This window comes from Oncorhynchus mykiss, chromosome 7 (genome assembly GCF_057628025.1).
Source record: "Oncorhynchus mykiss isolate SJ-2025 chromosome 7, ASM5762802v1, whole genome shotgun sequence".
NCBI lineage: Eukaryota > Metazoa > Chordata > Actinopteri > Salmoniformes > Salmonidae > Oncorhynchus > Oncorhynchus mykiss.
In genome coordinates this window covers 2,585,001-2,612,500 of record NC_143028.1, presented here as the reverse complement: position 1 = coordinate 2,612,500, position 27,500 = coordinate 2,585,001, and the positions used below count along the sequence as shown (strand labels likewise).

General features: G+C 46.8%; 1 protein-coding gene across 31 annotated transcripts in view; it reads right to left on the bottom strand.

The window, feature by feature from the left end:
• LOC118965239 (microtubule-associated protein tau) overlaps positions 1-27,500 on the bottom strand; it is a 106,653-nt gene that overhangs the window by 67,835 nt on the left and 11,318 nt on the right. The gene's annotated exons all lie outside the window — the stretch shown is intronic.

The following is a 27,500-nucleotide window of genomic DNA, read 5'->3' as shown; positions in this document are numbered from 1 at the left end:
GTGTGCGAGCGTGCGTGCGTATGTGTGTGTAGTAGTGTGTGTAGTTATGTGTGTATTGAGTAGGGATGCAGGGCTTACCCAATGCCTCATGCTGAATAATTTTTCTGTCCCTGTGCTAATTTGTAGGCAGGGCTGACAGCGGCAGAGAGACAAAGAACTACACTGAAGAACCACACAGACAGAAAGAGACAGAGAGGACTGTGGAATCACACAGACAGAGAGAGAAAGAGGGTACTGTGGAATCCCACAGACTGAGAGAGAAAGAGGGGACTGTTGAATCACACAGACAAAGAGAAAGAGAAGACTGGAACCACACGGACAGAGAGAGAAAGCGAGGACTCTGGAACCACACAGACAGAGAGAGAAAGAGAAGACTCTGGAACCACACGGACAGAGAGAGAAAGAGAAGACTGGAACCACACGGACAGAGAGAGAAAGAGAGGACTCTGGAACCACACAGACAGAGAGAGAAAGAGAAGACTCTGGAACCACACGGACAGAGAGAGAAAGAGAGGACTCTGGAACCACACAGACAGAGAGAGAAAGAGAAGACTGTGGAACCACACAGAGAGAGAAAGAGAGGACTCTGGAACCACACAGACAGAGAGAGAAAGAGAAGACTGTGGGACCACACAGACAGAGAGAGAAAGAGAAGACTGTGGAACCACACAGAGAGAGAAAGAGAGGACTCTGGAATCACTCAGACAGAGAGAGAAAGAGAGGACTCTGGAATCACACAGACAGAGAGAGAAAGAGAAGACTGTGGAACCACACTGACAGAGAAAGAGAGGACTGTAGAATCTGCAGTAGCACACTGCTAATACTACTAATACAGCCTGCTGAAATACTCCTCTCATTCCCATTACACTAACCTCATACCACACAATGAGATGCAGTGAAATCTCTGCAGTAGAGATACTGTATGTGACATTGTGACCCAGTGTTGGCGGCTTACAGTTGAACAACAGCTAGTTGCTATGATATCCATTTCTTAAGGAGTCTATCCATAGAAACCATATCACCTATTCATTTATTAAGGAGTTTGAAGTAGAAACCGTAGCACCGATCCATTTGTTAAGGAGTGTGTCCATAGAAACAGTAACACCGATCCATTTGTTAAGGAGTGTGTCCATAGAAACAGTAGCACCGATCCATTTGTTAAGGAGTGTGTCCATAGAAACAGTAGCACCAATCCATTTGTTAAGGAGTGTGTCCATAGAAACAGTAGCACCGATCCATTTGTTAAGGAGTGTGTCCATAGAAACAGTAGCACCGATCCATTTGTTAAGGAGTGTGTCCATAGAAACAGTAGCACCGATCCATTTGTTAAGGAGTGTGTCCATAGAAACAGTAGCACCGATCCATTTGTTAAGGAGTGTGTCCATAGAAACAGTAGCACCGATCCATTTGTTATTAAGGAGTGTGTCCATAGAAACAGTAGCACCGATCCATTTGTTAAGGAGTGTGTCCATAGAAACAGTAGAACCGATCCATTTGTTAAGGAGTGTGTCCATAGAAACAGTAACACCGATCCATTTGTTAAGGAGTGTGTCCATAGAAACAGTAACACCGATCCATTTGTTAAGGAGTGTGTCCATAGAAACAGTAACACCGATCCATTTGTTAAGGAGTGTGTCCATAGAAACAGTAGCACCGATCCATTTGTTAAGGAGTGTGTCCATAGAAACAGTAACACCGATCCATTTCTTAAGGAGTTTGAAGTAGAGCGTGCTCCCTCATCTCCTATTCATATCACAATGTTGTGGTGCTCAAGCAAGTGGCATGGACCAAGATAAGGGAGAGGGCTATGGAAAAAGGAGGGAGGAGAGAGAGAGAGAGAGGGGGACGGTAGAGTTAGCTCTCTCTCCCTTCCTCCTATTTCCCTCCCATCCTGACAAAGTAAGTGGTTGTTCAAGACCAGGACAGACCAGGATAGTGGACCAGGACAGACCAGGATAGTGGACCAGGATAGTGGACCAGGACAGACCAGGACAGCCAGGACAGACCAGGATAGTGGACGAGGACAGACCAGGACAGACCAGGACAGACTAGAACAGCCACGACAGACCGGGACAGTGGACCAGGACAGTGGACCAGGACAGTGGACCGGGACAGTGGACCAGGACAGACTAGGACAGCCAGGACAGACCGGGACAGTGGACCAGGACAGTGGACCAGGATAGTGGACCAGGACAGTGGACCAGGACAGACCAGGACAGTGGACCAGGACCAACCTCAGCCTAACTCTCTAATAAACATGTCACTGTCTCAGAACTTCAGGTCATCATCCTCTTCATGCCCAAAAACAATAGTGATGGAGTGAAAACACGCGACTTTAACAATGGTCTAGACGACATTTCTACAGCAAACATCCTAATACGAGTGCTGCCTAAGCCACATATGGCAGTAGTCCTAGCCCAGCAGAAAGGAATGATCCCCCACCTCTCCCTATGGACTAACTCAGTGAGTTAAAGGGGTAAAGGGGTGAAAGGGTTAATGAAACCCCAGTGAGGTGCAGACAAAGTCCTGTCAACACCACCTCTGAGCAGACTCATGCCAGCCTTGATTAGAACCTGCTGCAGCAGCTAAGTGCTAACGCTAAGCTAACGCTAAGCCATATTCCTTGTGAGTTAGCGTAGCCGCTAGCAGCTAATCTCCCTCAGCAGCCACTGGGGAAGCAGCTGCCGCACAGCGCCAATCTGCTCCCACATTGTCAACAGACAGGCAGAGACCGGCTGCAGCCACCACACTGCATACTAGGTCTTCACACTTTGTTTACCCACCAGCACTGTGGCATCTGCTCCTCTTTACATTACTAAATGTTAGCTCAGTGTGTTAGCAGCTAGTTAGTGACTAGGCTAGTGGTTTTAGCCTGTAGGCGTTGTAGAACATGCTAAATGGTTCATAGGGGTCTCAGAAGAAGCATCTCTGAAAGAGACATACATGAATTTCTATGGTGTTCAGGAGTTTCTTATGGGCTCAAATCCCATTGCTGAGCCCCAGGCTAATCTCAAATTAAAAGGTAATCCCATTGGAGGGATTGGAGAGTGCAGGGGGTGATAGAGTCAGTCAAATTGAAGTCAACACTGTGATCTGGATTAAAGGAGCAGATCATATAATCTCAATTAATCTAGATGATTGTTTTCTGAATCATCCAGATATGTATTACAGATTAAACTCAAAGCAAAGACAACCCCAAAAACATTGGTGAGCATTCCTTCGACCACATCTACTGATGACTCATACATAGGGCACCTAACCCTCCTTCCATTCTTTACTGTTGACATTGTTTTGAACATGGTTAGGAGTGGTAGGGAAGATGTTTGATGTAAAGAGTGCTGTCTAAGCCATTCAGTTTACAGTTCCTCTCCAACACTTATATCCTGTTTACACCTTTTGTCAAACAACCCCTGTTCACCTGTAGGGATGAGCCTATCCATCCTCCATCTCTCCATAACCACTGACAGCAGCTGTTCCTCTGGCACCTGTGTGTCTGGGTAATCCTACCGTAGGAAGCCTTCCTGGACCACGTTGCATCACAGAGGCTCCACCGACCAACATGGCACCAGCAGTGGAACTGTAGCTCAGCTGAGCAGCGAGGCCACTTTATGGATTCCCTTGAGAATCTAATCTATCTGTGCAGGTCTGGAGGGCTGGAGGGTAGGAAAACAAACTGGTGTCTGAAGGACTGTGGTTTAGAGAGCCATTACTGCCATGTAAGAAATGTGAATACTGCTATTGTGCCACTCAGAGTGTAATCTCAGGCACTAGACAATTCCTCCCCAAACTGTAGCCTGGGAAACTGAGAAAGGGATACCTCATAACATGATGCCCCAGTAAATCTCCACTACCAGACAAGGGTCTGGATATTGACAGACACTGACATCTCCCTGTATGCCAACTCATTAGTCATGGTCAAGGCCATGGTCATTGGTCAGGTGTTTTAAAGGGATAGTTCACCCAAATATTAGCATTTTCCACACGTCATGTCCAAATCATCCAAAAGTATCTCAAATTGACTGTAAAGCTCGACAAAGTCACTTGTGCAAACAGTGCCAGAGAAACTAAACCAAAGCATTTTTTTAGTTGTAATTTTATTTAACCTTTAATTAACTAGGCAAGTCCGTTAAGAACAAATTCTTACTTACAATGACAGCCTAGACGGCCTAAGCATGGATTGCTGTCATACCTTGTCCATAGATTTACAGGGTAAGGAAAGGAAGGAAATAGGGTAATCTAGCCCTTCAAAGAGTCTTACAGACTCAGATGCAATAAGGCTGACTGACGCCTGCTAGCTAATGACTCAGGATCCACTCATTAGGATCACCTAGTAAAAGGGGATTCCTTGATTTGCTTCCTACTCATACAGCCCACAGTCGATGCTGTGGTCAGGCTGTCCATCACCAGCGTCTCTCCTACAATCCTCCATTTGGTTCGATCCTTTGGGGATGGATACAGGCTACCTACTAATGCCATTTGGATGAATACAAATTAAATACAAATTTGCAGAAATGTGTAAAAATGAATGATAAGTAAAAATGAACCTTCTATATTTAATTAGATGTTAAGACCTCATCCTGGTTTTCAGAGGTCAACAAAGCATACCAAAACAAATAGTGTAAGTTGTCAAGAAGGATTTGAATCTCAGGGATATAATATGAAGACAGTCAGAGGGTAGACCCTGTGGTGAGATGGGGTTGTGATCTGTACTAAGCCCACAGCACCAGCCCTGTACCCTGTACCCCACCCCTGTACCCCAGCCCTGTACCCCAGCCCTGTACCCCAGCCCTGTACCCCAGCCCTGTACCCCAGCCTTGAACCCTAGCCCTGTACCCCAGCCCTGTACCCCAGCCTTGAACCCTAGCCCTGTACACCAGCCCTGTACCCCAGCCTTGAACCCTAGCCCTGTACCCTGGACCCAGCCTTGAACCCTAGCCCTGTACCCCAGTCCTGCACCCTAGCCCTGTACCCTAGCCATGTATCCTAGCCGCAACCTTGAACCATAGCCCTGTACCCTAGCCCTGTACCCGAGTCCTGCACCCTAGCCGCAACCTTGAACCATAGCCCTGTACCCTAGCCCTGTACCCCAGTCCTGCGTGATAGGTAGGTAGAGAGTGATATGTAAGTAGAGAGTGAGGTAGAGAGTGATAGGTAGGTAGAGAGTGAGGTAGAGAGTGATAGGTAGGTAGAGAGTGATAGGTAGGTAAAGAGTGATAGGTAGGTAGAGAGTGATAGGTAAGTAGAGAGTGACATGTAAGTAGAGACTGATAGGTAGGTAGAGAGTGATAGGTAGGTAGAGGGTGATAGGTAGGTAGAGAGTGATAGGTAGGTAAAGAGTGATAGGTAGGTAGAGAGTGATATGTAAGTAGAGAGTGATAGGTAGGTAAAGAGTGATAGGTAGGTAGAGAGTGGTATGTAAGTAGAGAGTGATATGTAAGTAGAGAGTGATATGTAAGTAGAGAGTGATATGTAAGTAGAGAGTGATAGGTAGGTAGAGAGTGATAGATAGGTAGAGAGTGATAGGTAAGTAGAGAGGGAGAGGTAGGTAGAGAGGGATAGGTAGGTAAAGAGTGATAGGTAGGTAAAGAGTGGTAGGTAGGTAGAGAATGGTAGGTAGAGAGTGATAGGTAGGTAGAGAGTGATAGGTAAGTAGAGAGGGATAGGTAGGTAGAGAGGGATAGGTAGGTAAAGAGTGATCGGTAGGTAGAGAGTGATATATAGGTATAGAGTGATAGGTAGGTAGAGAATGATAGGTAGGTAGAGAGTGATAGGTAGGTAGAGAGGGATAGGTAGGTAAAGAGTGATCGGTAGGTAGAGAGTGATATATAGGTATAGAGTGATAGGTAGGTAGAGAATGATAGGTAGGTAGAGAGTGATAGGTAGGTAGAGAGGGATAGGTAGGTAAAGAGTGATAGGTAGGTAGAGAATGATAGGTAGGTAGAGAATGATAGGTAGGTAGAGAATGATAGGTAGGTAGAGAATGATAGGTAGGTAGAGAGTGATAGGTAAGTAGAGAGGGATAGGTAGGTAGAGAGGGATAGGTAGGTAAAGAGTGATCGGTAGGTAGAGAGTGATATATAGGTATAGAGTGATAGGTAGGTAGAGAATGATAGGTAGGTAGAGAGTGATAGGTAGGTAGAGAGGGATAGGTAGGTAAAGAGTGATCGGTAGGTAGAGAGTGATATATAGGTATAGAGTGATAGGTAGGTAGAGAATGATAGGTAGGTAGAGAGTGATAGGTAGGTAGAGAGGGATAGGTAGGTAAAGAGTGATAGGTAGGTAGAGAATGATAGGTAGGTAGAGAATGATAGGTAGGTAGAGAATGATAGGTAGGTAGAGAATGATAGGTAGGTAGAGAGTGATAGGTAAGTAGAGAGGGATAGGTAGGTAGAGAGGGATAGGTAGGTAAAGAGTGATAGGTAGGTATAGAGTGATAGGTAGGTAGAGAATGATAGGTAGGTAGAGAGTGATAGGTAGGTAAAGAGTGATAGGTAGGTAGAGAATGATAGGTAGGTAGAGAATGATAGGTAGGTAGAGAGTGATAGGTAGGTAAAGAGTGATAGGTAGGTAGAGAATGATAGGTAGGTAGAGAATGATAGGTAGGTAGAGAGTGATAGGTAGGTAGAGAGGGATAGGTAGGTAGAGAATGATAGGTAGGTAGAGAATGATAGGTAGGTAGAGAGTGATAGGTAGGTAGAGAGGGATAGGTAGGTAGAGAACAATATATTCTATTTTGGCTCTACTTGAGTGAGAATGGTTTCCAGATGGTTGACCATTGGAAGTCCCTAAGAGGTACAGTATCTGCTCTGCTGCACCCCTAACAGTCAACATGAAAAACGAATAAACACTGTCTGTTTTCCTATAAGAACCCTGAGAATATACATTCTCTATCCTGTCCCTAGCCAAGAACACACAGCAAATACACTCATTGGCCAAGCACGTGGGGTGAAGCTGTTAACACAAATCTAGAGCCGCAATGACAAGACTGACTGTTGCCAATTTCAATCCTCAATATCCCAAATGGAACCCTATTCCCTATATAGTGCACTACTTTAGACCAGAGTCTATGAGGTGCACAACTTTAGACCAGAGTCTATGAGGTGCACTACTTTAGACCAGAGTCTATGAGGTGCACAACTTTAGACCAGAGTATATGAGGTGCACTACTTTAGACCAGAGTCTATGAGGTGCACTACTTTAGACCAGAGTCTATGAGGTGCACTACTTTAGACCAGAGTCTATGAGGTGCACTACTTTAGACCAGAGTCTATGAGGTGCACTACTTTAGACCAGAGTCTATGAGGTGCACTACTTTAGACCAGAGTCTATGAGGTGCACAACTTTAGACCAGAGTCTATGAGGTGCACTACTTTAGACCAGAGTCTATGAGGTACACAACTTTAGACCAGAGTCTATGAGGTGCACTACTTTAGACCAGAGTCTATGAGGTGCACTACTTTAGACCAGAGTCTATGAGGTGCACTACTTTAGACCAGAGTCTATGAGGTGCACTACTTTAGACCAGAGTCTATGAGGTGCACTACTTTAGACCAGAGTCTATGAGGTGCACTACTTTAGACCAGAGTATATGAGGTGCACTACTTTAGACCAGAGTCTATGAGGTGCACTACTTTAGACCAGAGTCTATGAGGTGCACTACTTTAGACCAGAGTCTATGGGGTACACTACTTTAGACCAGAGTCTATGGGGTACACTACATAGGGCCTAGGGTGCCATTAGGGGTGCATCACTTATTTAACTGTAGGACTGGCAGAGGCCCATAGATTGCCACTGAATGGAATTATGGGAAAGTCCTGACTCTCTCTTTCTAACACACACACACACTAGGGAGTGAGCTGCTGGATGAGGAGTCCATAGACCGTGTCTGTCTCCCTCTCTCCCACCTTTTCTATAATTCCCATGTTATTCCCTCATTCTCCTTCTGATACAGGCAGCACACAGGAAACTCCTCAGTTTCCTTCTGATACAGGCAGCACACAGGAAACTCCTCATTCTCCTTCTGATACAGGCAGCACACAGGAAACTCCACATTCTCCTTCTGATACAAGCAGCACACAGGAAACTCCTCATTCTCCTCCTGATATAGACAGCACACAGGAAACTCCACATTCTCCTCCTGATATAGACAGCACACAGGAAACTCCTCATTCTCCTCCTGATATAGACAGCACACAGGAAACTCCTCATTCTCCTCCTGATACAGGCAGCACACAGGAAACTCCTCATATGGGAAATATGCCTCTGAGAGGTCCATTTAGAACAGAGGCAGAGGGATTTGGAAGGGGAGCGGAAGTGTAGAGAGGGGTCATGTTTATGACACGGAGGAGGGAGAGGGGTGATGCAGAAAGGGGGAAGAGAGGGGGAGAGAGGGGGAATAGAGGGGGTAGAGAGCGTTCAACTGGTTTAATGGAGTTTCATAAACTTGTATAATATGTGTTAGGGCGTGTGCCTGCCAGTGCGTATGTGTGTGTGTATATGCGCACACGTCTGTGGGTTTGAAATGGTGCATGTGGTGTGTGTGTGCGTGCCCGTATGTACTCCCCCGTGTGCACGTTTTACGGCAACCACCGGGTGTAGCCCATGGGCTTTGAAGTGTCTCTAAAACACAGGCTACTGTAGACCATCAAGAGGATTCCAGATGACTCACTGCCTCAGAGGCCATGCAGGCCAATGGAAAAACAGCAACATCAAATCTCACTGAGAAACACTGCCTGACCTGAGACTACCCCAGAACAGGTTAGTTTATCTGACACTACCCCAGAACAGGTTAGTTTATCTGACACTACCCCAGAACAGGTTAGTTTAGCTGACACTACACCAGAACAGGTTAGTTTATCTGACAATACCCCAGAACAGGTTAGTTTAGCTGACACTACCCCAGAACAGGTTAGTTTAGCTCATACTACCCCAGAACAGGTTAGTTTAGCTCATACTACCCCAGAACAGGTTAGTTTAGCTGACACTACCCCAGAACAGGTTAGTTTAGCTGACACTGCCCCAGGACTGTTTAGTTTAGCTCATACTCCCCCAGAACAGATGCACTACCAATGACTCACTCAATCCCTCCCTGTACAGGGAGACTCAAATTAGTAGTGGCGTTAGACTATGTGTGATACACACAGACAGTCAGCGTATGCAGCAGTCCCTGATCCTTCAGAACAGATAACTACAGCCAACTGCTCGTCAAATGTGATCCCAGAAAAACAAAACAAATAGAAAGATTACGAGACATTGCTACAATTCAAAGCTACAAATGTCCCTTCAGATCTGTGCCTTCCTATCTGCTCATTGGGTAAGAAAAGAAAGAAAACAGACTGGAAATGTCACGGGGAGTGAATGAGGACCCAAAAGCGAATTAACTTAACAGAGCTTCTTTAATAACCAAACATAGGTAGGTTCAGACAGACCGGCAGATTCCGACAGGACAGGACAAGGTTACAGCAAACAGGACGATAGTCTGGTTCAGGCATGAAACACAACAAACAAGAATCCGACAAAGACAGGAGCAGAAACAGAGAGAGATATAGGGACCTAATCAGAGGGAAAAAGGGAACAGGTGGGAAACGGGGTGAATGGGTAGTTAGGAGGAGACAAGGAACAGCTGGGGGAAAGCAGGGGAGAAAAGGTAACCTAATACGACCAGCAGAGGGAGACAGGGTGAAAGGAAAGGACAGAAAGACACAACATGACAATACATGACAGTACCCCCCCACTCACCGAGCGCCTCCTGGCGCACTCGAGGAGGAAACCTGGCGGCAACGGAGGAAATCCTCGATCAGCGCACGGTCCAGCACGTCCCGAGAGGGAACCCAACTCCTCTCCTCAGGACCGTACCCCTCCCAATCTACGAGGTACTGGTGACCACGGCCCCGAGGACGCATGTCCAAAATCCTGCGGACCCTGTAGATGGGTGCGCCCTCGACAAGGATGGGGGGGGGGGGGGGGGAGACGAGCGGGGGCGCGAAGAACGGGCTTGATACAGGAGACATGGAAGACCGGGTGGACGCGACGAAGGTATCGCGGAAGAAGAAGTCGAACTGCGACAGGATTAATGACCCGAGAAATACGGAACGGACCAATGAACCGCGGGGTCAACTTGCGAGAAGCCGTCTTAAGGGGAAGGTTCTGAGTGGAGAGCCAAACTCTCTGACCGCAACAATATCTAGGACTCTTAGTTCTACGCTTATTAGCAGCCCTCACAGTCTGCGTCCTATAACGGCAAAGTGCAGACCTGACCCTCTTCCAGGTGCGCTCGCAACGTTGGACAAAAGCCTGAGCGGAGGGGACGCTGGACTCGGCGAACTGAGATGAGAACAGCGGAGGCTGGTACCCGAGGCTACTCTGAAAAGGAGATAGCCCGGTCGCAGACGAAGGAAGCGAGTTGTGGGCGTATTCTGCCCAGGGGAGCTGTTCTGACCAAGACGCAGGGTTGCGAAAAGAAAGACTGCGTAAGATGCGACCAATAGTCTGATTGGCCCGTTCTGCTTGACCGTTAGACTGGGGGTGAAAGCCGGAAGAGAGACTGACGGAAGCCCCAATCAAACGGCAAAACTCCCTCCAAAATTGAGACGTGAATTGCGGACCTCTGTCCGAAACGACGTCTGACGGAAGGCCATGAATTCTGAAAACATTCTCGATGATGATTTGTGCCGTCTCTTTAGCAGAAGGAAGCTTAGCAAGGGGAATGAAATGAGCCGCCTTAGAGAACCTATCGACAACCGTAAGAATAACAGTCTTCCCCGCTGACGAAGGCAGTCCGGTGACAAAATCTAAGGCGATGTGAGACCACGGTCGAGAGGGAATGGGAAGCGGCCTGAGACGGCCGGCAGGAGGAGAGTTACCGGACTTAGTCTGCGCGCAGACCGAACAAGCAGCCACGAAACGACGCGTGTCATGCTCCCGGGTGGGCCACCAAAAACGCTGGCGAATGGAAGCAAGCGTACCTCGAACGCCAGGGTGGCCGGCTAACTTGGCAGAGTGAGCCCACTGAAGAACGGCCAGACGAGTAGGAACGGGAACGAAAAGAAGGTTCCTAGGACAAGCGCGCGGCGACGGAGTGTGAGTGAGCGCTTGCTTTACCTGCCTCTCAATTCCCCAGACAGTCAACCCGACAACACGCCCCTCAGGGAGAATCCCCTCGGGGTCAGTGGAGGCTACTGAAGAACTGAAGAGACGAGATAAAGCATCAGGCTTGGTGTTCTTAGAGCCCGGACGATAAGAAATCACGAACTCGAAACGAGCGAAAAACAGCGCCCAACGCGCCTGACGCGCATTAAGTCGTTTGGCAGAACGGATGTACTCAAGGTTCCTATGGTCAGTCCAAACGACAAAAGGAACGGTCGCGCCCTCCAACCACTGTCGCCATTCGCCTAGGGCTAACCGGATGGCGAGCAGTTCGCGGTTTCCCACATCATAGTTACGTTCCGACGGCGACAGGCGATGAGAAAAATACGCGCATGGGTGGACCTTGTCGTCAGAGAGGGAGCGCTGAGAAAGAATGGCTCCCACGCCCACCTCTGACGCGTCAACCTCGACAACGAACTGTCTAGAGACGTCAGGTGTAACAAGGATAGGAGCGGATGTAAAACGATTCTTGAGGAGATCAAAAGCTCCCTGGGTGGAAACGGACCACTTAAAGCACGTCTTGACAGAAGTAAGGGCTGTGAGAGGAGCTGCCACCTGACCGAAATTACGGATGAAACGACGATAGAAGTTCGCGAAGCCGAGAAAGCGCTGCAGCTCGATGCGTGACTTAGGGGCGGACCAATCAATGACAGCTTGGACCTTAGCGGGATCCATCTTAATGCCTTCAGCGGAAATAACAGAACCGAGAAATGTGACGGAGGAGGCATGAAAAGTGCACTTCTCAGCCTTCACAAAAAGACAATTCTCTAAAAGGCGCTGGAGGACACGTCGAACGTGCTGAACATGAATCTGGAGTGACGGTGAAAAAATCAGGATATCGTCAAGGTAAACGAAAACAAAGATGTTCAGCATGTCTCTCAGGACATCATTGACTAATGCCTGAAAGACAGCTGGAGCGTTAGCGAGGCCGAAAGGAAGAACCCGGTATTCAAAGTGCCCTAACGGAGTATTAAACGCCGTCTTCCACTCGTCCCCCTCCCTGATGCGCACGAGATGGTAAGCGTTACGAAGGTCCAACTTAGTGAAAAACCTGGCTCCCTGCAGGATCTCGAAGGCTGAAGACATAAGAGGAAGCGGATAACGATTCTTCACTGTTATGTCATTCAGCCCTCGATAATCTATGCAGGGGCGCAGAGACCCGTCCTTCTTCTTGACAAAAAAAAACCCCGCTCCGGCGGGAGAGGAGGAGGGGACTATGGTGCCGGCGTCAAGAGCTACAGACAAATAATCCTCGAGAGCCTTACGTTCGGGAGCCGACAGAGAGTATAGTCTACCCCGGGGGGGAGTGGTTCCCGGAAGGAGATCAATACTACAATCATACGACCGGTGTGGAGGAAGAGAGGTGGCCCTGGACCGACTGAACACCGTGCGCAGATCGTGATATTCCTCCGGCACCCCTGTCAAATCACCAGGCTCCTCCTGTGAAGAAGAGACAGAGGAAACAGGAGGGATAGCAGACATTAAACATTTCACATGACAAGAGACGTTCCAGGAGAGGATATAATTACTAGACCAATTAATGGAAGGATTATGACAAACTAGCCAGGGATGGCCCATAACCAAACATAGGTAGGTTCAGACAGACCGGCAGATTCCGACAGGACAGGACAAGGTTACAGCAAACAGGACGATAGTCTGGTTCAGGCATGAAACACAACAAACAAGAATCCGACAAAGACAGGAGCAGAAACAGAGAGAGATATAGGGACCTAATCAGAGGGAAAAAGGGAACAGGTGGGAAACGGGGTGAATGGGTAGTTAGGAGGAGACAAGGAACAGCTGGGGGAAAGCGGGGGAGAAAAGGTAACCTAATACGACCAGCAGAGGGAGACAGGGTGAAAGGAAAGGACAGAAAGACACAACATGACAATACATGACAGGAAAGGCCCTGGTTATTAACCCATGTAAGAAGCTCTGAAAGGCCCTGGTTGTAAACCCATGTAAGAAGCTCTGAAAGACCCTGGTTATAAACCCATGTAAGAAGCTCTGAAAGGCCCTGGTTGTAAACCCATGTAAGAAGCTCTGAAAGACCCTGGTTATAAACCCATGTAAGAAGCTCTGGAAAGACCCTGGTTGTAAACCCATGTAAGAAGCTCTGAAAGACCCCGGTTATAAACCCATGTAAGAAGCTCTGGAAAGACCCTGGTTATAAACTCATGTAAGAAGCTCTGAAAGACCCTGGTATAAACCCATGTAAGAAGCTCTGAAAGACCCTGGTTATAAACCCATGTAAGAAGCTCTGAAAGACCCTGGTTATAAAGCCATGTAAGAAGCTCTGAAAGGCCCTGGTTGTAAACCCATGTAAGAAGCTCTGAAAGACCCTGGTTATAAACCCATGTAAGAAGCTCTGGAAAGACCCTGGTTGTAAACCCATGTAAGAAGCTCTGAAAGGCCCTGGTTGTAAACCCATGTAAGAAGCTCTGAAAGACCCTGGTTATAAACCCATGTAAGAAGCTCTGGAAAGACCCTGGTTGTAAACCCATGTAAGAAGCTCTGAAAGGCCCTGGTTGTAAACCCATGTAAGAAGCTCTGAAAGGCCCTGGTTGTAAACCCATGTAAGAAGCTCTGAAAGGCCCTGGTTGTAAACCCATGTAAGAAGCTCTGAAAGGCCCTGGTTGTAAACCCATGTAAGAAGCTCTGAAAGACCCTGGTTATAAACCCATGTAAGAAGCTCTGAAAGGCCCTGGTTGTAAACCCATGTAAGAAGCTCTGAAAGACCCTGGTTATAAACCCATGTAAGAAGCTCTGAAAGGCCCTGGTTGTAAACCCATGTAAGAAGCTCTGAAAGGCCCTGGTTGTAAACCCATGTAAGAAGCTCTGGAAAGACCCTGGTTGTAAACCCATGTAAGAAGCTCTGGAAAGACCCTGGTTGTAAACCCATGTAAGAAGCTCTGAAAGGCCCTGGTTGTAAACCCATGTAAGAAGCTCTGAAAGGCCCTGGTTGTAAACCCATGTAAGAAGCTCTGAAAGGCCCTGGTTATAAACCCATGTAAGAAGCTCTGAAAGGCCCTGGTTATAAACCCATGTAAGAAGCTCTGGAAAGGCCCTGGTTATAAACCCATGTAAGAAGCCTAACATGCAGCAGATATGGATGGGGTATGTCTTTAGCGTGGGGGGTTAATAGCTGTAATTTGTAGGAGGCATGTTGTCATGTTGTCTCTGCTAAGTCTTTCCTGTGGGGCTCCTAGACCCTCCATTGAGCCCTCTCATGGCCCCATCTGGTCCACATTAGTACCCAAGCATGAGGTTCCAGGACCTGAATACTTGTGGACACACACTGGGCCTAACTGGAGGAATGACCACAACACCCCCTGGTCAATGGGTCGGCATGTCAGATCTGTCAGATCAATATCTCACACTGATTAGTCTTTTGTCAAATAATAATATAATAATATATGCCATATACTTCCAAAGCCATCTACAGTCATGCATGTATACATTTTATCATATGGGTTGTCCCAGACGGAATCCGCTCCACGGGCCTTTGGCCTAAAAAGCACCATGCTCTACCAACTGAGCTACACGGAACCAATTTGTCAGTGTCTCATAGGGAAGGAAGTGTTCATCTTCTCATCAGCCATTGGTTCATTACTAAAGGGAGTGTGAGGTTTAGCAGATAATGATTCACAGATCTAGAGCAGTGAGGACACACGTGTCACTGTAACTGAGAGAAGAGGACGTCTCTGGAAGTCATCAGCCCAGCAGACAGAGGTTAGAGACAGCTGTAAAGTCTTTGGAAGTCATCAGCCCAGCAGACAGAGGTTAGAGAAAGCTGTAAAGTCTCTGGAAGTCATCAGCCCAGCAGACAGAGGTTAGAGACAGCTGTAAAGTCTCTGGAAGTCATCAGCCCAGCAGACAGAGTTTAGAGACAGCTGTAAAGTCTCTGGAAGTCATCAGCCCATCAGACAGAGGTTAGAGACAGCTGTAAAGTCTCTGGAAGTCATCAGCCCAGCAGACAGAGGTTAGAGACAGCTGTAAAGTCTTTGGAAGTCATCAGCCCAGCAGACAGAGGTTAGAGAAAGCTGTAAAGTCTCTGGAAGTCATCAGCCCAGCAGACAGAGGTTAGAGACAGCTGTAAAGTCTCTGGAAGTCATCAGCCCATCAGACAGAGGTTGGAGACAGCTGTAAAGTCTCTGGAAGTCATCAGCCCAGCAGACAGAGGTTAGAGACAGCTGTAAAGTCTCTGGAAGTCATCAGCCCAGCAGACAGAGGTTAGAGACAGCTGTAAAGTCTCTGGAATTCATCAGCCCAGCAGACAGAGGTTAGAGACAGCTGTAAAGTCTCTGGAAGTCCTCAGCCCAGCAGACTGAGGTTAGAGACAGCTGTAAAGTCTCTGGAAGTCATCTGCCCAGCAGACAGAGGTTAGAGACAGCTGTAAAGTCTCTGGAAGTCATCAGCCCAGCAGACAGAGGTTAGAGACAGCTGTAAAGTCTCTGGAAGTCATCAGCCCAGCAGACAGCTGCAAAGGACTTTTACTGCCATGGAGAGGAAGCCACACACACGCTTGCGCACACATACATAGGTGATCAGGCCTACCACTGTTGTGTCATCAGCAAACTTAATGATGGTGTTGGAGTCATGTTTGGCCACGCAGTCATGGATGAACAGGGAGTACAGGAGGCGACTAAGTACACACCCCTGAGGGGCCCCAGTGTTGAGGATCAGTGTGGCAGACGTGTTGTTGCCTACCCTTACCACCTGGGGGCGGCCCGTCCGGAAGTCCAGGATCCAGTTGCAGAGGGAGGTGTTTAGTCCCAGGGTCCTTAGCTTAGTGATGAGCTTCGTGGGCACTATGGTGTTGAACGCTGAGCTGTTGTCAATTAACGGCATTCTCACATAGGCATTTATTTTGTCCAGGTGGGAAAGGGCAGTGTGGAATGCGATTGAGATTGCGTAATCTGTGGATCTGTTGGGGCGGTATGCAAATTGGAGTGGATCTAGGGTATCCGGGAGGATGCTGTTGATGTGAGCCATGACCAGCCTTCCAAAGTACTTCATGGCTTTAGAGGAGAGTACTACGGGGCAGTAGTCATTTAGGCAGGTTACTTTCGCTTCCTTAGGTACAGGGACTATGGTGGTCTGCTTGAAACATGTAGATATTACAGACTCAGTCAGGGAGAGGTTGAAAATGTCAGTGAAGACACTTGCCAGTTGGTCCGTGCATGCTTTGAGTACATGTCCTGGTAATCTATCTGGCTTTGTGAATGTTGACTTGTTTATTAATAAAGGTCTTGCTCACATCGGCTACCGAGAGCATTATCACACAGTCATCCAGAAAAGCTGGTGAACTCGTGCATGCTTCAGTGTTGCTTGCCTCGAAGCGAGCATAAAAGGCATTTAGCTTGTCTGGTAGGCTCGCGTCTGGGTTTCCCTTTGCAGTTCGTAAGAGTTTTCAAGCCCTTTCACATCCGACAATTGTCAGAGCCGGTATAGTAGGATTCAATCTTAATCCTGTATTGACGCTTTGCTTGTTTGATGGTTCGTCTGAGGGCATAGTGGGATTTCTTATAGGCTTCCGGATTAGTGTTCCCACTCCTTGAAAGCGGAAGCTCTAGCCTTTAGCTCAATGCGGATGTTGCCTGTAATCCATGGCTTCTGGTTGTGATATGTACGTATGGTCACTGTGGTGTGGACTTCGTCGATACACTTATTGATGAGGCCAATGACTGAGGTGTTATACTCCTCAATGTTCATTGGATGAATCCTGGAACATATTCCAGTCTGTGCTATCAAAACATGTTGGCAAGTAAAACGGAAGGCAGTGGGAGTTTACTCGCTCACCTACGGATTCTCAAAAGGCAGCCCGATCTGCGTCCTCTTTTCCTCCATCTTTTCTTCACGCAAATTAAGAGGATCTGGGCTTGTTCCCAGGAGAGCAGTAAATCTTTCTCGTTGGACTCGTTAAAGGAAAAAGCTTCTTCCAGTTCGTGGTGAATAATCCCAGTTCGGATGTTCTTTTTTCGGTCATATGAGACGGTAGCACACCCAATGGAACCAACGAAAATTCTCAATCAAGGTACTTTCACCATGGCCACCCTGACATACAAATGACCCCTTCTAAATATTTATAATAACACGCATGCCATTCATTATGGAAGATATGGGCTGCTACATCCTTGATCGATTGACGGTCTAAAAAGCAAAGACCACTTCAACCACTGGGAGACCCCACCACTGGGAGACCCCACCACTGGGAGACCCCACAACTGGGAGACCCCACCACTGGGAGACCCCACCACTGGGAAACCCCACCACTGGGAGACCCCACCACTGAGAGACCCCACCACTGGGAGACCCCACCACTGGGAGACCCCACCACTGGGAGACCCCACAACTGGGAGACCCCACCACTGGGAGACCCCACAACTGGGAGACCCCACCACTGGGAGACCCCACCACTGGGAGACCCCACCACTGGGAGACCCCACCACTGGGTAATAGTTGTACATTGAAGTGAGCAGTGTGTATTAAATCAGAGTGAGAGGCTATTGGGAGCAGTAAATCTTTCTCGTTGGACTCGTTAAAGGAAAAAGCTTCTTCCAGTTCGTGGTGAATAATCCCAGTTCGGATGTTCTTTTTTCGGTCATATGAGACGGTAGCACACCCAATGGAACCAACGAAAATTCTCAATCAAGGTACTTTCACCATGGCCACCCTGACATACAAATGACCCCTTCTAAATATTTATAATAACACGCATGCCATTCATTATGCAAGATATGGGCTGCTACATCCTTGATCGATTGACGGTCTAAAAAGCAAAGACCACTTCAACCACTGGGAGACCCCACCACTGGGAGACCCCACCACTGGGAGACCCCACAACTGGGAGACCCCACCACTGGGAGACCCCACCACTGGGAGACCCCACCACTGGGAGACCCCACAACTGGGAGACCCCACCACTGGGAGACCCCACCACTGGGAGACCCCACCACTGGGTAATAGTTGTACCTTGAAGTGAGCAGTGTGTATTAAATCAGAGTGAGAGGCTATTGGATTTTCCACTCGCTGGAAGGAAGTGAAGATCTATAGGTCATCATCAAAGGAATATGACAGCTGTCTTACATATGTCAGACCTAGCAGAGTGTGTGTGTGTTTGTGTGTTCAGCAGATACCGTACCTTAACACTAATCATTTCCTGTACTAATGTGGTCCAAGTACAAGGTCACTATTTACAGTGAAAGTGAGTAGTTTGAGTAGTCCATTATGAACAATGATCAATGTGATCTAGTCAACAAATATTAACCCCATATAGATGTGAACTACTATAAACTATATTTTAATAAAATATTAATAAAAACTCTGTCTTTATCAACCAAATACATTATACTTGGGTTTGCTGGTTGTCTGTTTCTAGACTTGCACAACTCTGCGGTGATGAGCTACAATACAAGTCAATGCCAACTTTGTCTCCATGTAACTGAACGACCCAGTAACCATGGCTACCACAAATCCAGTTTATCAGACCCAAGGCAAGCCAATCATAGTTGTTATTGGGACTTTGTTTACAACCAGTTAGAAAGTGAGAGAAAGGGAGATAAAGGAAGAGAGAGAGAAACAGACAGAGAGAGGAGGAGAGATAGACAGAAGGATAGAGGAAGAAGAAGAGTGAGGGTGTGACAGTAAAAGGGAGAGTGGGGGAAGAGAGACTCCTCTGCAGTCTGCATCAATGATGACAGCAATCTCTCAGGCTCTGTGAAGCACATGTCAATCTCCCCTGCCAACACACCACAACATCCTCTGTGCTATTGGAAGCAGAATGACTTCAATAAACTGGAATGTCCTTCCTTGCTATGAATAGTTCTTAACCTCTGACCTTGCGGTATCAAGTAACATTATCTAACATAACCTTTATAAAGGCTAAATAACCAAGGCCAAAAGTGAAACACGAAGAAAGTTAGAACTCCTATCTCCTCCACTTTGTGTCAATCACCTGTGAAAAGACAGACAGATATATAGATAGAGAAAGAGACAGACAGAGACAGATGGTGCTGGTGGTGCATCAGTCATCAACCACTGAGGGACGCTGCACCAAGAATGCACCCTTGTGACATCCTCTTTCCATGGCTCTGTCACACTGACTCAACTCATCACTACTGCAGACTGAGGGGAATGATGCTGGGCAGGACCAACTGGGGTTGTTTGTTTGTGTGTGTGTGTGTGTGTGTGTGTGTGTGTGTGTGTGTGTGTGTGTGTGTGTGTGTGTGTGTGTGTGTGTGTGTGTGTGTGTGTGTGTGTGTGTGTGTGTGTGTGTGTGTGTGTGTGTGTGTGTGTGTGTGTGTGTGTGTGTGTGTGTGTGTGTGGGACTGAGACTGTGTATGTTTTCACTAACTCAGATATGAATGCAGAGAAAAAGGGTTTAATCTTCTAGCTCTTTCCTTCATGTGTTGGGTCAAGCCTGATTCACATGTGATGCTGCAGTCTCTCTCCACACAGGAAATAGCTGGCCTTGGCATGGAAACATACAAGTTTGAGTTAAAATGACAGATAGCTATACACTGGTATGTCAATAGAACTGTAAGCCCCATTGAATAAAAGCAGCTGCTAAATGACCATATTTATTTACTTACTGCATTGCCTTAGTTGTTGGCTAGACAGACAGAGGTAGAGAGACAGTGGAAGTCCGGGAGTAACAGAGAAAAGCATGCTCACTCCAAGAGAGGGGGAGCACAACTCATAGCTAAGCTAATGCTAGCAGCAGTACCTCGGACACCACATTTTTAAATTGCCCCGCTAACACCCAGGCTAACAGTGGCTGACACTCTAGTGCAGAGCAGGGTAGAGGTGAGGGGTCATTAAGCAATGTAGTAGTGAGCTCCAGTATTGTGAGAGGTCATCCTGAAAGACAGCTCCAGTATTGTGAGAGGTCATCCTGAAAGACAGCTCCAGTATTGTGAGAGGTCATCCTGAAAGACAGCTCCAGTATTGTGAGAGGTCATTCTGAAAGACAGCTCCAGTATTGTGAGAGGTCATCCTGAAAGAAAGTTCCAGTATTGTGAGAGGTCATCCTGAAAGACAGCTCCAGTATCGTGAGAGGTCATTATGAAAGACAGCTCCAGTATTGTGAGAGGTCATTCTGAAAGACAGCTCCAGTATTGTGAGAGGTCAATCTGAAAGACAGCTCCAGTATCGTGAGAGGTCATTCTGAAAGACAGCTCCAGTATTGTGAGAGGTAATCCTGAAAGACAGCTCCAGTATCGTGAGAGGTCATCGTGAAAGACAGCTCCAGTATTGTGAGAGGTCATCCTGAAAGATAACTACTTTGTACTGAGCTCATCTCCTCTGGGAGAAGGGGTCTTTGACCCTGCGATGAAAATGGAGGAGGGTGTGTGTGCATGTGTGCATGTGTTTGTGAGTGTGTGTGTGTCACTTTGGAGTGGATGAGGGTGGAAGCAGTAGGGACCCCGAGGAGGGTTCCCCTACCAGGGAGCAAGTGGAGTGGGAAAGGGGGCTGTCACGTGGGCCCTAAAGCATGGAGCAGATGGCCTGAGATTAGCATGTGAATGAGGGTAGGACTGAAGACAGAGCCTTGAGGGCCCCTGGTAGTGGTGCCCCTGTTCAAAAACACTGTCTGTGATAGGTCAGCCCAGATAGTCTTCAGAGAAGCCTAATTTGTGTTTATCAATTACATGAGAAGAAGTGTTGGGTTGTAGAGGACTGCAGAGACCATAGCCTGGTTCCAGATCTCTTTGTGCTGTATCGCCAACTTGTTGTAAATGCCCATGACCATAGGAGTTGGATATACAGCACAAACAGACATGGTACCAGACTAGAAACAGATATGGTACCAGACTAGAACCAGATATGGTACCAGGCTAGAAACAGATATGGTCCCAGACTAGAAACAGATATGGTCCCAGACTAGAAACATATATGGTACCAGGCTAGAAACAGATATGGTCCCAGGCTAGAAACAGATATGGTCCCAGACTAGAACCAGATATGGTCCCAGACTAGAACCAGACATGGTCCCAGACTAGAACCAGATATGGTCCCAGACTAGAAACATATATGGTACCAGGCTAGAAACAGATATGGTCCCAGGCTAGAAACATATATGGTCCCAGGCTAGAAACAGATATGGTCCCAGACTATAAACAGATATGGTCCCAGGCTAGAAACAGATATGGTCCCAGACTAGAACCAGACATGGTCCCAGACTAGAACCAGATATGGTCCCAGACTAGAACCAGATATGGTACCAGGCTAGAAACAGATATGGTCCCAGACTAGAAACATATATGGTCCCAGGCTAGAAACAGATATGGTCCCAGACTATAAACAGATATGGTCCCAGGCTAGAAACAGATATGGTCCCAGACTAGAACCAGACATGGTCCCAGACTAGAACCAGATATGGTCCCAGACTAGAACCAGATATGGTCCCAGGCTAGAAACAGATATGGTACCAGACTAGAAACATATATGGTCCCAGACTAGAAACATATATGGTACCAGGCTAGAAACAGATATGGTCCCAGGCTAGAAACATATATGGTCCCAGGCTAGAAACAGATATGGTCCCAGACTATAAACAGATATGGTCCCAGGCTAGAAACAGATATGGTCCCAGACTAGAACCAGACATGGTCCCAGACTAGAACCAGATATGGTCCCAGACTAGAACCAGATATGGTCCCAGGCTAGAAACAGATATGGTACCAGACTAGAAACATATATGGTATCAGGCTAGAAACAGATATGGTCCCAGACTAGAAACAGATATGGTCCCAGACTAGAACCAGACATGGTCCCAGACTAGAACCAGATATGGTCCCAGACTAGAAACAGATATGGTCCCAGACTAGAAACAGATATGGTCCCAGACTAGAAACAGATATGGTCCCAGACTAGAACCAGATATGGTCCCAGACTAGAACCAGATATGGTACCAGACTAGAAATGCATCTTTGGCAACATGTTTTGTTCTTAGATCCACACCCTGAAAGCACAACACACCAGTCTTGAGAGCCATGTAGCCAACACATTGTACAGCGAGCACAAAGTGACGTAACATCAAAACAACACACTGTATGTAGGCTAATGTATCCATATCTGTGGCCGACGCCTACCTCAGGAGTGCTAGCTAGCTCATCAAAGCTAGCTAACGACTGGCAAGACATGACAGGGATGCAAAACACCAGAGGACAGTTTTGTTGTTCCCGAGAGGCTAAGAATGCAGAGGAACGTTAGAGAGGGATAAAGTGTTCAGTGTCTCAGATTCCCCATATACTCATGTAAAAAGACACATAGACAACATGGACCATGGATAGATGAAAGCTATTGGCTAGCTCTCGTTGTCACACAAGGAAGTTGTAATCCTTCCTGAAGCCATCGGTCCTGTTCAAGAGACCAAAATGTTATTCAATGTTCAGATAGAAATGTCTTGCGTAGAACAGTTATGATTGCTTGTCGTGTAGACTAAGGAATGGTTTCTATCTGAACGTTTCAGCTGACTGAATACACCCCAGGTTCTAATGGTGAGTCAGGCAGTTAGTGGTCCAGACGCCTACAGCACGTCAGCATAACATGCCTGGTAAAGCACAAGTGCACGCCAACACACACACACACACACACACACACACAAACACGCATCATCTGCAGTCCCTTGCAGTTTAAGATGACACACACACACACACACACACACATACAGTACAAGGAAGATAGAAGCCTCTGTCTCTCTCACACTTTGTCACAGAGCTAAATGACAAGCAGATCAAGACAACAGTCAATCTTCCCCTTGTGTGTGTCAGCTAGGAGAACAGCAGCCCCGCCCAGGAGAGAGTTCTCACACTGTTTATGGAGCGACAGGCCAGGACATAAAGCTAATGACCCTAGTGGTATTATATTGGGATTTATGATGCTGAAAATAATGAGGCTACATGTACAGAGGAGTTCAAGCGTCAGAACGCCCCCTTCTCCCCCTCTACTTGAATATACACACACACACACACACACACACACACACACACACACACACACACACGCACACACAAACACACACAGAAATATGCACAGGCATACATAGAGACAGAGTCAGAGAGACAGGCAGACAGACAGTCTCCTAGGCTCAGTCCCTTACTGTCAGCAGTCACCAGCTCCAAGCCACCTGCATTGATCTATTTTGTGTGTTCATGTGCAGCAAACACACACCCTGATAGGTCCAGACAAAGGTTTGATTTTGCTTCACCTTGTCTGCTTGGGTATTCCAGACAGCAACCTTTTGCTCTTTTGCTCTACCTGCCGTCCAATAATGGCATGGCACAAGGTTCAAGTGAGAGCGGCTAGAGCGCCAACGGACCCTAACACTGATCACTGTCGAACTAACACTACTCTGAGGTCAGTTTGGGGGTGACGTTCTTCACTCCATAGTCAATTTACCATGGTAACACCAATAAGAGGAGAGTCCACTCAAGGGTCATAGGGCAATCATTTGATTTAATCAGGGAATTCCTGGACTCACTGTTTGTCCTGTGAGATTGAAACAAATGTGCTATGAAGAGGTTACAAAGCATTGTAACACCTGTCAAAAACATCTAGAGGAGAGTATTGTTCAGTAGTGTAGTGTAGGGTAGTGTTCAGTAGTGTAGAGTAGAGTAGTGTTCAGTAGTGTTCAGTAGAGTAGTGTTCAGTAGTGTAGTGTAGAGTAGAGTAGTGTTCAGTAATGTAGTGTAGAGTAGTGTTCAGTAGTGTAGTGTAGTGTTCAGTAGTGTAGAGTAGAGTAGTGTTCAGTAGTGTTCAGTAGAGTAGTGTTCAGTAGTGTAGTGTAGAGTAGAGTAGTGTTCAGTAATGTAGTGTAGTGTAGTGTTCAGTAATGTAGTGTAGAGTAGTGTTCAGTAGTGTAGAGTAGTGTTCAGTAGTGTAGAGTAGAGTATTGTTCAGTAGTGTAGAGTAGAGTAGTGTTCAGTAGTGTAGTGTAGGGTAGTGTTCAGTAGTGTAGTGTAGAGTAGTGTTCAGTAGTGTAGTGTAGAGTAGAGTAGTGTTCAGTAGTGTAGTGTAGGGTAGTGTTCAGTAGTGTAGTGTAGGGCAGTGTTCAGTAGTGTAGTGTAGAGTAGTGTTCAGTAGTGTAGTGTAGAGTAGAGTAGTGTTCAGTAATGTAGTGTAGAGTAGTGTTCAGTAGTGTAGTGTAGTGTTCAGTAGTGTAGTGTAGAGTAGTGTTCAGTAGAGTAGAGCAGTGTAGAGTAGTGTTCAGTAGAGTAGAGTAGAGAAGTGTTCAGTAGTGTAGAGTAGAGTAGTGTTCAGTAGAGTAGAGAAGTGTTCAGTAGTGTAGAGTAGAGTAGTGTTCAGTAGTGTAGTGTAGGGTAGTGTTCAGTAGTGTAGTGTAGAGTAGTGTTCAGTAGTGTAGAGAAGTGTTCAGTAGTGTAGAGTAGAGTAGTGTTCAGTAGTGTAGTGTAGAGTAGTGTTCAGTAGTGTAGAGAAGTGTTCAGTAGTGTAGAGTAGAGTAGTGTTCAGTAGTGTAGTGTAGGGTAGTGTTCAGTAGTGTAGTGTAGGGTAGTGTTCAGTAGTGTAGAGTAGTGTTCAGTAGTGCAGTGTTCAGTAGTGTAGTGTAGGGTAGTGTTCAGTAGTGTAGTGTAGAGTAGTGTTCAGTAGAGTAGAGTAGAGTAGTGTTCAGTAGTGTAGTGTAGAGTAGTGTTCAGTAGAGTAGAGTAGTGTTCAGTAGTGTAGTGTAGTGTGGGGTAGTGTTCAGTAGTGTAGTGTAGAGTAGTGTTCAGTAGTGTAGTGTAGAGTAGTGTTCAGTAGAGTAGAGTAGAGTAGTGTTCAGTAGTGTAGTGTAGAGTAGTGTTCAGTAGAGTAGAGTAGTGTTCAGTAGTGTAGAGTAGTGTTCAGTAGTGCAGTGTTCAGTAGTGTAGAGTAGAGTAGTGTTCAGTAGTGTAGTGTAGAGTAGTGTTCAGTAGAGTAGAGAAGTGTTCAGTAGAGTAGAGTAAAGTAGTGTTCAGTAGAGTAGTGCTCAGTAGTGTAGTGTAGTGTTCAGTAGAGTAGTGTAGTGTTCAGTAGAGTAGAGTAGAGTAGTGTAGTGTTCAGTAGAGTAGAGTAGAGTAGTATAGTGTTCAGTAAAGTAGTGTTCAGTAGTGCAGAGTAGAGTAGAGTAGAGTAGAGTAGAATAGTGTTAAGTAGAATAGTGTAGTGTACTGTAGAGTAGAGTAGTGTTCAGTAGTGTAGTGTAGAGTAGTGTTCAGTAGTGTACTGTAGAGTAGAGTAGTGTTCAGTAGTGTAGTGTAGAGTAGTGTTCAGTAGAGTAGAGTAGTGTTCAGTAGTGTAGAGTAGTGTTCAGTAGTGCAGAGTAGTGTTCAGTAGTGCAGTGTTCAGTAGTGTAGAGTAGAGTATTGTTCAGTAGAGTAGTGTCGAGTAGTGTTCAGTAGTGTAGAGTAGAGTAGAGTAGAGTAGAATAGTGTTAAGTAGAATAGTGTAGTGTACTGTAGAGTAGAGTAGAGTAGAGTATTGTTCAGTAGTGTAGAGAAGAGGATATGCGGAGTGTTTTGGGGTAGCCTGCCCCTGCTGTATATCTCTCTGCCCTCTGGCTCCATCTAAATAGTAGACAGAGATACACAGAGACCCTATATATCCAGACAGAGATACACACAGGCCCTATAGATCCAGACAGAGATACACAGAGACCCTATAGATCCAGACAGAGATACACACAGGCCCTATAGATCCAGACAGAGATACACAGAGACCCTATAGATCCAGACAGAGATACACACAGGCCCTATAGATCCAGACAGTGATATACAGAGACCCTATATATCCAGACAGAGATGCACACAGGCCCTATAGATCCAGACAGAGATACACAGAGACCTTATATATCCAGACAGAGATACACACAGGCCCTATAGATCCAGACAGAGATACACACAGGCCCTATAGATCCAGACAGATATACACAGAAGCCCTATAGATCCAGACAGAGATACACAGAGGCCCTATATATCCAGACAGAGATACACAGAGACCCTATAGATCCAAACAGAGATACACAGAGACCCTATATATCCAGACAGAGATACACACAGGCCCTATAGATCCAGACAGAGATGCACACAGGCCCTATAGATCCAGACAGAGATACACAGAGGCCCTATAGATCCAGACAGAGATACACAGAGGCCCTATAGATCCTTACAGAGATACACAGAGACCCTATATATCCAGAAAGAGATACACAGAGGCCCTATAGATCCAGACAGTGATACACAGAGGCCCTATAGATCCAGACAGAGATACACAGAGGCCCTATAGATCCAGACAGTGATACACAGAGACCCTATATATCCAGACAGAGATACACAGAGGCCCTATAGATCCAGACAGAGATACACAGAGGCCCTATAGTTTGAGTAAGCCTCAAAGGGCTGATCCCTCAAGGCTCTTGTTTCCATGGCAGGCGTTGTCGTGGTGACAGAGACCCTTGTGGCCGCACACTGGACACTAGGCAGTCAACACTTTACAGAGATCAGGGGGTTGTAGCTAGAGGAGGACATGCCAATACAGAGTGGAGGGCTGACTACCGTACTACTACTAATAAGGGTGCAGGACAAGTCTAGTGCCAAGATGAGAGTGTGAGAGCCTGTGTATCGGGGTGTCCAGGAAACAACTCCTTACAAGTCTCACAATACTTATTTAGTACGCCAACCTGGCCAGCATCCAAAGGCCGCGCACGCACGCGCAACACACACACACACACACACACACACACACACACACACACACACACACACACACACACACACACACACAGCTGCTGTGTTAAAACGGTCTTATAAAAGCCTGCAGGAATGTCATGTAACGTTGCAGTGCATTCAGACCCTCCCATCTGGTCCTGTGTTTCACACTGACTTAATAGAGGGACTCTCTGTGCACTGCCACCGAATTAGGGCTTCTCTCTCTCACACTCTCTCACACACACACACACACACACACACACACACACACACACACACACACACACACACACACACACACACACACACACACACACACACACACACACACACAGAAGAGAGGTCTTCGTCATGAGGTATTGGGAAGCGCCGGACTCTTGAGCAGAAATGTGCCCTACATCCCCAGGGAGTCGACAGGAAGGAATTATTTCTATGTTGCACGCTGGTTTCCCCCAAACCTTTCCACAACATTTGACCAAAAAAACACATTCACACATAAAAAGCATGACATTGCCTATCAAGTGGTTGGCGAAACTCGACATGAGTGATATAGTGAACAATGTGGGGACGACCAACAAAGGGGTTCATTCACTGTTGAATGAGAGGCCAGCCGCTTTCCACATCTTGCCCAAGCAGGATATTTACTGCTGTCTGTGAACTGTTGCA